General features: G+C 47.3%; 1 pseudogene; it reads left to right on the top strand.

Annotated features, from left to right (window-relative positions):
* Window positions 1-297: 297 nt before the first annotated feature.
* LOC133627484 (immunoglobulin gamma-1 heavy chain-like) lies at window positions 298-13,132 on the top strand (annotated as a pseudogene).
* Window positions 13,133-13,899: the final 767 nt, after the last annotated feature.

The following is a 13,899-nucleotide window of genomic DNA, read 5'->3' as shown; positions in this document are numbered from 1 at the left end:
CCCCTCGTTTCCTGCAGCTCTGAAGCTCGCCAGCACCGTTCGGCAGGGGCTGAGCGTGTGCGCAGGAGCGCTGGGGCCGAGCAGGGGGCCAGCCCGCGCCGGTGCTGTGGCGCCGCCCCTTCTCCTGCGCGGAGGGGCCCTGTCGCCGGGGGGCCGGGCCGGGGCGGCCGTGCGGGCTTCGGGCAGAGGCGCGGGCGCTGTGGCGGCGAGGGGCCGAGGCGACGGGGCGGCCAGCGGCGGGCCCGAGCTCGGCTCCGCTCGGCTCGTGTGCGGCCCCGCCGGGCCCTTGTTCCGCCGATGGCGGCCGGGCCGGGGCCGTGGCTGCTGGGCTCGGGCTTGGCCTTGGGGCCGGCAGGTGAGAGGCGGCGGGCGGGGAGGGCGGCGAGCCCGGGGCGGGGGCAGCGGCAGCGGGAGGGAGGGGGACAGGGAGGGGGAGAACAGGGAGAGGGACGGGTGGAGAGAGAAGGAGAAGCCGGGAGAGGGCGAGGGAAAGTGAGAAGGAGAGAGGGAAGAGCAGGGTTCGGGAGGGTCCGGGTGCGGGGCTTGCCCCGCTGTTGCGGCTGTGTCCGGGCCGGGCGGGGGGCGCTGGGGCGGCGGGTGCCCGTCCTCGGGCCGTGGGCGCGCCGTGCCCGGTGCCCGCGCTCTCCGTCCGTCCGTCCGTCCGCAGGCGTGTGGGCGCAGCTGAGGCTGGTGGAGGCCGGCGGAGGGCAGCGAGCGCCCGTGGACTCCGTGCTCCTCTCCTGCCGCGGACACGGCTTCGACTTCGGGACATGCGCAATAAGATGGTACCGTCAGGCACCCGGAGGCAGGCTGGAGTGGGTGTCCTTTATCTCCCCTAGTTCATCACTGGTTCAACATGCACCGGCAGTGAATGGTCGAGCCTCTGTGTCCCGGGACAATTCCCGGTTTAGGACAGCTCTGTCTCTAAGTGCCCTGAGCCCACAGGACTCTGCCCGCTACTTCTGTGCTGTTCGCACACACAGGGACGGGAAATGTAAATGAGTCTCATCAGAAACCTCCTGGCACTGCCCCAACTCTGGGCCTCAAAACTGGGGACTGTTCCCACACTTTTTCAGTGCTGCTCCCCGGAGAGTTGTGTAGTTACAGCATCAGTTTTCCAGTGTTGATTCTGAAAGGGTCATTTCAGTTGGTTTTGTCCCTTTCTGTCCTGACCCTTCTGATTGCCATCTCCCCATGTCTCAGGCTGATCCTTACCCCGTCACACTCCATAACCTTTTCGCCTTTGTAAACAGTTTTTGCTGTTAGCTTTGGTTCCCACCCAGCCATGGCCCAGCTGGTGGGGTCTGTAAATAGCCTTGCTGTGGTTTTGGGCATGGCTCAGGCTCACTCAGTCTAGCCCACAACTTAGCTGCCTGAGGACTGGGTAGAGAAAATGAGGGAAATACAGTGTCATTTGGAAGCTTTGGAGCAGAATAGGGAATTTGTGCTTTTTTTTCCCAGATCTGAGACTGTAACAGGAGCAAGGGACAACTTGAGAGCTGTGGGGCCATCTTCAGAATCCCAGCAGCAACGGCGTGCAGTGCTGCTCCAGAGGAAACTTGGGGTGGCCCTACAGCACATCTCTTTTTGCCCAGAGAGGTTTTGCTGCCAGGTGAGTTGTGGTAGTTTAGACCAGTGTCCACCAAGTCATTAAATCACTCCCCCTCCTAAATGGGACAGGAAAGAGAGAGAAACAGAACAAAGCACTTGTGAGTTAAGGACAGAGAGGTCACTCAGCAATGAGCGTCACGGGCAAAACAGGGAGAAAAGGTTTGATTATTACAAAAGAAGAGCAGGGAGATGAGAAATAAAACCATCTGAAAAACCTCTCCCCCCACCCCTCCTCTGTCCACGACTCCCCTTCCTTCCCCCCAGCAGCGCAGACCATGGGGCTTGTGCTCAGTTCATCACAGATGGACTTTGCCGCTGCTGCTGCTCAGGGAGAGGCCTCCTCACGCTTCCCACTGCTGCACTGTGGGGTCCCTCCCACGGGAGACAGTCCCTCCCCAACTGCTCCAGCGTGGCTCCTTCCCACGGGCTGCAGCTCCTCACCGACTGCTCCAGCCTGGGGCCTGCCATGGGGGCTGCTCCTCACACCCTGCCCCAGCGGGGGTCACCCACCGCCACAACAGTCCCACGGGGACAGACCGCTCCAGCCCGGGGCCCTCACAGGCTCACAAGCGCTGACACAAACCTGCTCTGCACAGGCACCTCCCCACAGGCTCCCAGCTGCTGCCAGGAGCTCGCTCCAGGATGAGCTTCCAGCACAGTCACAACCTCCTGCAGGCATCCACCCGCTGTGGCCTGGGCTCCTCCACGGGCTGCCAGTGGGTCTCTGCTCCCTGAGGACCTCATGGACTGCAGGGGCACAGCTGCCTCACCATGGTCCTCACCACATATCACAGAGGAGTCTTTCTTCCAGTGCCCAAGCACCCTCCTCCCCCTCCTTCTCCACTGACCTTGGGGTCTGCCCAGATGTTTTCACATTCTCCCTCCCTGTAGCTGCTGCAGTTTTGCAACTGACCAACAACCTCCCTTCTCAAATCTGTTCTTCACAGAGGCGTTACCTCCATCACTGGTTCTGCTGGCCACACTATTTCTGACCCAAGCCTGGAATCTATTGGCGTTTTTGGGCACCTGGGCACACCGCTGGCTCGTGTTCAGCTGCTGCCAATTAACACTCGTCTTTTCCCTCTGGGCAGCTTTCCAGCCTCTCTGTCCCAGCCTGTAGCACTGCCTGGGGTGAGTACAGTGACCAAAGCTGAGGCAGGGAAGATGTGGGCAGAGCTGATCTGCGGGCAGAGAGGCAAGAGCGAGCAGCTCTGGCCACGTGTGCTGCCGTGTGTGTGGTGATGTTCCCCATCACAGGTAAGTGAAAGGGTTGATGTTTCCTGGGAACTGAGCTTGCCCCTGTGCTCTGCAGGGCTCTGTGGAGCTGTGCTGGCTGCTGCAGCCTGACCTGCCCCTGGCTCCCTTCCTGCCATCCCTGCAGGGCACAGCAGTGTTGGACATCTGACCAGCCTCTGCAGAGGTGGGATGGGGATGCACCAACCTGCTGCTCACTCATCTTGTGGGCTGGTGGTGTAACTGGGGCTGGAAACTGCTCATGGGGCACTGCAGCCCATCTTAAAAAAAACAGGTTTCAGGAGGGCAGTGTAGTTGTTCCCTACTTGCCTGTGAGAGGTCCTTGTCCCTGCTGTGCTCATTCAGAGCCATTCCAGGGGCAGGAGAGTGGATTCCTCAGCATCCCAGCTTGGGAAAGAAAGGGCTTTGTCCTTCAGATGCACTTACTGTTTTGAATGGGAAAATCAGAAAAAGCTCCTGTCTGACACAGAAGAGGGGAAGGTGTTGCCTCCTTCCTGGTGCCAGCTCTATTTCTCTGCTAAACTTTTTCTGCTGAGTTCACAGAGAACCATTTAGTTCTCCTACCAGTCCAGTGTCTGATGCTACACCAGCATCACTCCAGTCTTTGCTCCTTGGAGTGATCACAGTTTGTTGCTCCTCACTGAAGCAGACAGACACTGGCCAGGTGGCCTCTGAGCAAGATGAAGGAACTGATTGTGTGGGAGGCTGATGGAGTCATCAGCAAACAGCATCTTGGGGAAAGAGACACCATGGTTTCTGGTGCCCCATGGAAACAGGGTGTCACTTCACTACCCTGTTTCTGCAGCAGCAGAGGGCTGAAAAGGGCACAGTGCTTGCAACACAGGCAGGGCCAGAGCAGACCTGGAAAGAGGGGGGTTAAATCCATCATGGATGGTTGTTGCTGGCCTCAAGGCAAGGCACTTGCTACACCTCTCTGAGCTGACTTTCCTGGCAAGGGGCATAGAGGTACTGCAACAACTTGTGGGAGGCTGTGATGGCAAGTGTGTTTCTGTGGCCACCCAAAGGGAAAAGGCTGTTCAATTGCATCTGAGAGCCCAGTGACAAACTGGGTGTGTTCTCACTGCTCTGGGAAGACTTGGCAGCAGGCAAAGGCTGTGAGAGAGGCACCTGGATGTACCCAGGTCTGTTACAGGAGGCATTTAGAGCTTGTTCTCTTTCTTCTGCCAACATTTCAAGAGACTGAAAGTATCACATCAGACATCTCAACATTTTCCTGGGAGGAATGGGGGAATAAGGAGGAGAAAACACTTAAACACAATGAAGAGTAATTACAAGAGTAATGCAAATAAACACGGAGTAATCCAGTGGGGAACCACTGTACCAGTGGGGAGTCACTGATTTGTGAATAGGATGAAGTAATGCTGTTTCGTTTTGTGTCTTAGAACTGGGTGTGAAGATGCAGAGACTGCTCCATGATCCAATTAAAAAGCCAGCTTTGGTCAGTCATAACTAGATATTTCCCCCTTCAAGCTCAGCCAAGGGCTTAGGTAAATAAATAATAGCCCACAGAATAGCCAACACTGTGGTCAAATAATCTAGCTCACAAGAGCAAAGAAACTGAGAAACAAAAAAAGGTGCTGGAGTAATTGGGAAAATCCTTCCAAAACCCTCATAAAAATAACTCAAGAGATAGTAAGAATCAGATACCTGAGTGCATAAGCAGCTTTAGCACATCAAGGCAGATTCCATCAAACCACTGTCAGCTAATCCAAAGGAATGTTTTAACAATTCATAAATGTGGTTTGTCATTTCCCATGAAAACAGGTTTTGAGACCATAAATACTGGAAAGTCCAGCAAGAGTTAGGAAATTTAGAATGAAAGTAGTTAGAAATTGGTAAGATTGGGGCAACTGGTCCACAGATGTTCTTGAAAGTTTCTTCGTTTGCTGCATCGTCAAGATGAAACATTCTTGAACTTGGAGGAGTTAATCTCTGAAAATCAAGCAGCTCCAGGGCCCTCTTCTTTCCAAGGCCATAACCTATGGGATTTTTCTGAGCAGGAGAGCCCAGATTCTGCTCTCCTGAAGTCCAGGGCTCCAGTCCTGCTTTTCTGCATTGTCTTCTCCTCTCTGGATCCTGAGCTCAAACAGTGCACAATAAGTCTGTGTTTATGAACAATCATTTTGGCTGCTTCCTTGTCTTAAACCAGCATAAAGACTTTCTAAGGCACTAAATGACCCTCAGACACCAACTTTTAGAGCCCAGATAAGAGCTCAGATAAACTCCTGAGAACTGAAACCAGGTTCAAGGTGAAGCAGATTGTCATAAATGCTTTGAGATAGCACTAAAAGTGCTGGATTTTCATGTTTCTTCACTGTTTACTGGTATCACATTTCTTTATGTGGTGTATTGCATCAGAAACCACTCAAGAAGTCACATGACTAGAATCCAAATTCTGAGTAGTAAAGAAGCAGGAAGTGACAGTTTTTTGCAATGAAATCTATCACTGTGGTGGCTGGGTCACCACAATGATATAAACAGCATAGGGTCCTGTACAAAAACCTAGAGGAGGAAAAAAGGCAACATATTTTGGGGAAAAAAGAAGCTGAGTGACTGAAATGATTAAGGAGGCAAATGCAACATTCTTTTAATATTTCTGTTTATCCTGGGAATAGAGCTCAAAGGGTCTCTAAAAGGTGGACGAAAGGTAGAAGCTGGAAATTCTGTCCTCACTTTGAAATCATTGAACTATTTCATTATTGTTTTTTCCTTTCCAGTTTTGGAAGAAAGTGTGGATCTGGAAATCCTCATGGGATTGCACATGTGGATGATTAGGACAAATATCTGGCTTTTCAACCCCTGTTCTTACAACATTTTTGAATACCACAAGGAAAGAGTGATTTACTGCAGTAAGTATCAGCAGTGTGAGGACAGATAAGCTTATTTTTGGAAGTGGGACGACTCTCACAGTTGAGCCAAGTAAGTGTCATTATGTTATTTGTAAAATGTTGTTAATGTGGAGGAGGATGAAGGAATCTAAGAGTTTGGGTTCATTGTAAGAACTTTCTGCTGCAATAATCACTCTGTCCAGGGTTTCCAGGTGAATCCTTAGCTTGAGTCTGCTAAGGAAGGCTGCCTCTATATATTGCTATTGCTCCATCATCCCCAAGCACTGGGTGTGCATTACTTCATAGAATCATAGAATCACAGAATGGTGGGGTTGGAAGGGACCTTTAGAGATCATCCAGTCCAAAACCCCTGCAGAAGCAGGTCCCACCTAGATCAGGTCACACAGGAACATGTCCAGTCTCCAAGGAAGGAGCCTCCACACCCTCCCTGGGCAGCCTGGGCCAGGGCTCCCTCACCTCACAGGAAAAGAGATTTTTCTTATATTTAAGTGGAACTGTTTGTGTTTCAGCTTCATCCCATCACCCCTTGTCCTGTTGCTACTTACTATAGAAAAAAGGGATGTCCTAACCTCCTGATACCCACCATTGAGATGTTTGTAACTACTGAGATCCACCCTCAGTCTCCTCTGCTCCAGACTAAACAGCCCCAGGTCCCGCAGCCTTTTCTCGTATGAACGATGCTCCAGTCCCCTGATCATCTTGGTGGCCCTGCACTGGCCTCTCTCCAGCACTTCCCTGTCCCTCTTGAACTGAGGAGCCCAGAACTGGACACAGGACTCCAGATGAGGCCTCACCAGGGCAGAGTAGACAGGGAGAAGAACCTCCCTTGACCTGCTGCCCACACTCTTCTTGATGCATCCCAAGATGCCTTTGGCCTCCTTGGCCACGAGGGCACGTTGCTGGCTCACGTGACTTAACGTGTTAACTGGATAGCAATTTGGCCCAAATTTCCTGTGAAGTGTCCTCCAGTGGATTTTCACTGAATCATTTTGAGCAGGAATGAACAACTCAGTCATGAGTTGACAGTGGAGAGATGTTTTCAGATGGATCTTTAGCTCTCTGGTATAAGAAGTTAGTTTTTGACACTACAGATTCTTAAGGGTTGGAAAGGACCTCGATAGATCATCCAGTCCAACTCCCCTGCCAGAGCAGGACCACCTAGAGTAGAAACACAGGAACTCATCCAGGTGGGTTTTGAATGTCCCCAGACTCTACAACCCACCTAGGCAGCCTGTTCCAGTGCTCCCTCACCCTCACAGTGAAGAAATGATTCCTTCTGTTTCTTTGGAACCTCTTATGTTCAAGCTTATACCCATTGCCCCTTGTCCTATCATTGGACATTACTGAGAAGAGCCTGCCTCCATCTTCCTGACACCCAGCCTTTATGGATTTGTAAAGATTAATGAGGTCACCCCTCAGGCTCCTCTGAAGAGGAGATGAATGGAGCATGGCAGTTATTTTTTTATTTCTCTTCATGTTTAGCTTTAACATAAGTGACACTAACACCACATTCATAGTTTCACCAGGTAAATAATTCCACTGGCATGGAAACAGAGGAGAAAGGAGCTTCAGTATCCTTGGGCTTACATTTTCACAGCTGCCTCATGTCTAAGACTGCTTAGAATGAAAGAAAATTGGCTGTGAAGTTGCCTAGGCTCTGAAAATGCAAATGTGATGAGCAGGGATTATAACAAGCCTTAGTTCTTCCCAGCTCTATTTGGAATTTTATGATGTAAAGAATAGGTAGATGTCACCCCAAGGTTTTTTGTGGAAGTATGAATAATGGGACAGGAGGTGAATTTGTTAAGTAGATCTTCGTTATCCTGAACGTCCAGGTGCATACCTTAAGACTTGTTACGATGCTTTTAGAGGTCTGCATGTCCTTAAAGTGCTGCAGAAATGTCCCATGTAATGTTACGTCTCTAAAACATCCTGCTCTCCTTCCAGAAAGCCATGGGACTCCCTTAGGTGCTGCCTAATATCTGTCCAGGTCTGTTGGGTGTCTTGCATGGGAATAAATGTCTGCTTTGGAACAATTTAAGTCCATTTCAAATTCCAAAGGGCTAAAGGAATACAAAGTTATCATTCTGGAGAAAGATTTGTTCCTCCCAACCAGCAAATCCTCAGTTGCAAGTGTAGGGCCAGACAAAACTGCTAGATTCCATTATTTTAACATCACTCTACGTTGATTGGAAGATGATATTTGCTTGTTTGTTTGTTGAAAGAAGCAAAATATGCCATAGAGAATAGTAGAATGTGGCAAGAGGAAAACAAAAGACAGGGAGAGGGAAGACTGAGCAGTGGTGTTGCCATTTCAGACATTCACAGAAATGCTGGTATGATGCTCTTGTTTCTCACATAAAGAGTCCTGTATGTACATAAATCCCTCCCAAAAGCAAGCAGTTGTAGGGATTTGTGTATGTGTTTTCAGATAATGCAAAATAATGGGGCTCAGTTGATGCTTTTGGAAATAATTCTCTTTATCAACCACAGTTGCACTGTGTACATTTGCTCCTGCTGAAAGTCTTACCCAGTGCATCATGCCAGAGAAGCATCTTGCTAGTACATTGACTGTTTAGAAATGCTGGAGATGAGAAAAAATGAAAAGCCTCTTCTCAGATAACAAAGAAACCACAGGACTGGCAGACTCTGGCAGAACCATGTTATAGCACCTGGAAAGGAAATGCATGTGGGAGGAACAGCAAAATGAGCCTTTTTTGATTGACATGTTTAAACTGTTAGAGCTGCGCTTGTTTTTGGGAACAGCACTCAACTGACTGTGGAGCCAAGTAGATGTCCTTCATGTACTAACCTTGTCTGAGTTGTAACTCAGACTCCCTAATGCCTTAAAGTAGCTGCTTAGACTGTAGGCTTTCTATCTATTACATTCTCATATGCAGTTAGATGATTTAAGTATTAAAGTCATGCTTTGACAGTTTAAAGGGAAATAAAGTTTCTGTGCAGGCTGACATTTAAGTCCTTAAGAATTTCTGTTATGTCAGAATTAGAAACACAGCACTGAGACGAGAGAAGGATGATATACAAAAGCATTGAATGGAACCTTATGAACATTTCTGTACTAGTTTAATCATAGAATCACAGAATCACAGAAGGTGGGGGTTAGAAGGGACCTTTAGAGATCATCCAGTCCAACCCTCCTGTTGAAGCAGGGTCACCTAGATCAGGTCACATAGGAACATGTCCAGGTGGGTCTTGAAGAGCTCTAAGGAAGGAGCCTCCACACCCTCCCTGGGCAGCCTGGGCCAGGGCTCCCTCCCCTCACAGGAAAATAGATTTTTCTTATACTCAAGTGGAAGTTTTTGTGTTCCAGCTTCATCCCATCACCCCTTGTCCTGTTGCTACTTACTATAGAAAAAAGGGACGTCCCAACCTCCTGACACTAAATTATTCAGAGTTGGGGTTAAACTGAATAGGTCAACTGAATTCAGTGAATGTTTGATTCCTGTTTGGTATCTGTTTGCTGTAGGTGAAGCTATGTCAGAGTACTACTTGGCTTTCACCTCAGTTGTTCAGTATTGGGGTACTGGTGGCAAAGAGAGTAAAATCAGAGCCCCTTGATCAAACCTTAAAAAAGTGTCCTGTATTGAGAAAAATGTTACACCTGAAAGATCTTTTGACCACCCTGCAAGGCAGATGCCATGCAAAATTCAAAGCCTAATGCACCTCTTTTTAGCAAAGAGATCCATCAGCATGCTCCTGACAAGCTGGACATGTAAATCTTTTCTTGTCTGTCTAACCAGCCTTCATAAGCTGAGCTCTGTCTGGCAAGGAAGCACGCTGGATGATTCCCTGCAGTTTCTTGATTTTATCAGAATTCATGTTGCTAATCTTGTCCTGACATTTGTATGTGGAACCAGCCTGGTTTCTCCATCTATGATCTGAGGGCAAAGATATTTTATTTTTCAAGAAATCACAATGATTTGTTGGCTACTGAATTCTTTTGAGACCACTGTTTCCTGAAAAGACATCTCTTTCAAGTTTAAGCAATCATGTTTCATTACTTGTATGTCATAAGAAATTCCTTGAGAAGGCTGCTGCTGTGTAGTTGAAATGAAGGCTTCTGCAGTTGTGAAACCTTTATCATTCATGTGTGTTGCTTGGAATTGGGAACTGAACTCTAAAATGCCTTCGAAACTGAAAAAGAAAAGTATATAAAAGTTTCAGAGTAGCTCTTTGGAAAGATGAGAGAGCAGGGATTTCAAATCCTCTGAAAGCTTATCAGCATCTTTTAAGCTCTTTCAAAGCTCCAATGCTCGGGCACATTTGTCATGCCTTGAAGTTTGTTGGTTTCTTAACACTAAAACATTACCTCTGAAGGTTATTGCACTAATTTAAGGAAGCTTGTAAGAAGATTTGTCCATGGACATCAGAAGTTCATTGGCCTCAGGTTGTTCTTCCCTTCAAATCAGTTTATTATACCAATTCTGCATTATACTTCTAACTGCCCCTGGAGCTGTGGAACAAACAGTATGTCACAGCAGATGGATGAGAAAGGTCACACTTTTCAGAACAGGCAAAAGAATTTTTGTTGAACCCAGTACCAGTATTACTCTTTTTCATTGTCTCCTGATGTGTCGGAATAGCTCACAGCACGTGCAATGTCTAGTGAGGAAAACTTTCCCCACAGCTGAAAGTTCTTGACCTTGTCAGGAACTCCTGGAGAAGTGGAGATCCACAATTCACAGACTTCTGATTGCTTCTCTCCTACTTCCCCATCTTAGAGACAAAAGTCGTTCTTGCATCTGAGCATTTGTTCTAGAAAAGATCAACCTTGTCCCCCAGTCCAGCAGCAGCACTTCATTTCTGCAGTGTCATTCATTGGGGTAACTTTGCACAATAGTGAAGCAACAAACTGACGTCTCTTTGTCCTGTTACTCTTGCTGTGGTTAAACCTTTTAGCCACATCAGGAGAAGATTTGGGGGAGGGGAGGGAGAGTTAAGGAAAACCAGTTATTCTCCTATGTCTCTGGAATATGCAAGACAGTCCTTGATCAAAGTGTTATTTTTAGGAATTAAATTGTTGAGAAAGCGGTATAATTTGACTCTTGGAAGGGAATAAATAAATGTTCTCTTCTGGTTTGCAAGTCCTTTACTTATAAATAAAGAATGAGCTTTGGAAAAAAGGAGGCTTAGAATCCTGTGAACTGAAAGCTCCCATAAAAACCCCTACTCTCTGCCTTTGATCTGATCTTTTAGAAGCAGCAGTAAGAAATAATGAGGAAGAAAAGGCAGTTAGTCATTGATAAAGCCAGGAATTAGTCACAGCTGGAGTATATATGAACTTTAAGTGACAGCACCTCAGACAAGTTGGCAATCAAACCAAATCATGCCCAAACAATGCTTTATTTTTTTTACAGACAACATAAGGAGTTCTGACCCACAAGTCATTGTGATGAAGTCGAGAAACTGGAAGACGATGGCAACACCGAGAAAGTAGCTTGTTTGGCAAGGAAGTTCTATACAAAGAATGTCATCTTGGAGGTGTCCTCTAATGAAGCCATATATGAGCAAAATACACCCGTTTTGACCTCAGAAGGGTTGTACGATACCATTAAGGTGGTCAGTGCAACAAAAGGCACAGAGGTGGCTTGCACAGCCAAACACGATGGCAACGAAACATTGCTAGGTACAGTTTTGTGGTACAGCTGCAACTTATTTCTGGAGGCAGCATCTTCTGATGCTTGCTGTTTCTCCTGCTAGTGAGTGCTGTGCTGGGTAACCAGCAGAAATGGGGAAGACATCTGGTACATGAGCAAGTGGAGATGACAGATGTTTAAAAGCATAAACAATCTGAACTGTTTAACAACTTGGAGTTACTTTTTTTGGGAGAAAAGTAAGGCACAGTCTTTTTTAAAAATGCACATTTAGTTATGACTAAATAGTTTCCCCTGGAAGCAAACATCTTGGCACAGCCTGAAATAGCCTTTGTAAGCACAGCAAAAAGTTACAGTGGTGGGATTTTGTTTCTTTTTCTTGAAAAAGGGGATTGATTTTTTTACTCATTCAAACACTAAACCCAAAGCAATTCAATAATTCTTCTGTTTTCTGCAAATGCATGGAGAAATCTCCTCCTCTTCATTAATCTTAGAATTAGTGAGTGGGCAGTGGAGCCTCAGGCTGTACTGCCCACGTGTTCCTATGGGAAGGGTCGTGTGAACATTGTGTTTAATCCTGTTAAAAATGTGACTATCATTTGTAACATTTTTTTATTATCATGCTACAGAAAAGGAGGCTGAAGAATCAGTAACAGGGAACATTTGCAACACCACAGACATCTCTATGCAAGGTTAGTTACCTAATAGATTGTGAAGATACATGACAATGTTGGTGGTAAATGCATGCAAATCTATTTTCTCAGGGGTAGGGGAATCAAAATACAGCTGCTTTAAAAGGCAGCTGGTTTAGCAGCAGACAAGCATCATAAAGCAAAAGCCAGTGTAGACAGACATCCTCCTCCCATGTTGTTGTCATGTATCTCTATCATCTTCCCCTGAATCGATAACCTTTGGGTTTGGTTTTTTTTCCCACTTTCTGACAGTGTCACAATATCCAAATCTAGACCATGATCTCTCTCATCTTTTCTCTATCACTGAACAGATGCTGAAGGGGAGAAAACAAACATGCTCTCTGTGACTGTGTTGGGCTTGAGAGTCCTGCTGGCAAAAAGTATTGCCTTCAATGCACTCATGAGCATCAAGCTGTTTCTTTTCTGAGGTAAGGAAGCACATAGCTTGATCTATAGAAATACTGGAAGCTCATGCCAGGAATGACCCCTTGTCTTTTTGTAGTTCTCTGTCATTACACCTGTTCACCTGCTCCTGCTCCCTTTAATAACTCTTGTAGGTTTCTGGGAAAAAGCACAATGCTTATCTAAACCTCATCCCCAACAGCAACCAAAAAAATCCACCTGAAAATCGTCCCATTGTCACTCCCAAACCACCAAGAAAACAGCCCCTTTCATATCCAAAGCTCAGTTCTTGCTGTCTGGTACCCAAATTTTCTTTGCAGCAAACTTTCTTTGCCAGAACAACTCAAGTATTACCAGAAGTGCCTGAGAGAGATCTCACTGACTGTTTCAAGTGGTAGAGCACAAAGCCTGGAGAAAAATGAACACAAATAAGGGGTTAAAAGCAAGGCTCTGAAAACACTGACATGTGAAGTAGTGGGAGGAGAGAGAGGAGAGGGGAGGCTTTTTAAATTAAGGTATACAAAGAGGCACAAAAGATAGTCCAGGTTAAGCTTTGTGAGTGTCTACCTGTCTTGATCTCACAGCTGTCAGACAATGGCATGTAGCCCCGGTTGCATTAAAGGGCCGATGTGGAAACAAGGCAGCAGCACTGTGAAGAGCAGCTGGAGAGCTTGTCCCAGCAGCACAACGGGTCAAACGGCCAACGCCAAATCTACTGACAACAGCTGCGCAGAAGACAGCAGAGCACCCTCCCCTTCAGACCTTCCGTACTGCCGAGTCCTGCCTGGCCAGTGGATTTCATTTCAAGACTTGTAGCTGCTTTTGCTGTTTCTTTTTCTCTGTGGACTGAGGAGACTGTATTTTTTCTTAACCCCCTGCTAAGTAGAAGTTGATCACGCCACTGTTCTCACTTCTACACAGCAGCATCCAACCTGCTTCTGACTCGCGGAAACAGACTCTGTCACTCCAAGAGTGATAAGGAAGGATGTTTATTCGGCACGGTGGGGGCAGGGGGTGTATAAACTTGCCCACCCGACTGGGCAACTTGCTTGACTTATATTTGTTACAAAGTCACAAAATCGTATGGTGACATTATCCACCTAGACAAAGACACAACCTGTCCCCGATTTGGCATGTAAATTAGGTCTTTTCTTCCTTTCCTTTGCGTGGTGTCTCCCGGTGATGGTCTTTGGGGCCTCGGGAGATGAAGGCTGATAAGTCCTGAGGCTTTCTCACCCCTGATCTTTGGGCAACTTGAGATATCACTTGGCCCCTTGCAGAACCGGTTTCTGCCCTCAAGGAAGTCGGAGGACCCGGGAGGTTGTGTGAGGAGATAACCACGACCTTTTTACAGCTCCTGTGTGAATTTATTTTGTCTGAAAAAATAAGCTTGATACTATTGCGATAAGTTAGTATAAGGTTTATTAGTACATGTTAGTATAAAGCTCTGCATCA

The sequence above is a fragment of the Colius striatus genome, chromosome 21 (genome assembly GCF_028858725.1).
Source record: "Colius striatus isolate bColStr4 chromosome 21, bColStr4.1.hap1, whole genome shotgun sequence".
NCBI lineage: Eukaryota > Metazoa > Chordata > Aves > Coliiformes > Coliidae > Colius > Colius striatus.
The sequence above is the reverse complement of the archived record's forward strand: the minus strand, read 5'-3'. Positions and strand labels throughout refer to the sequence as shown.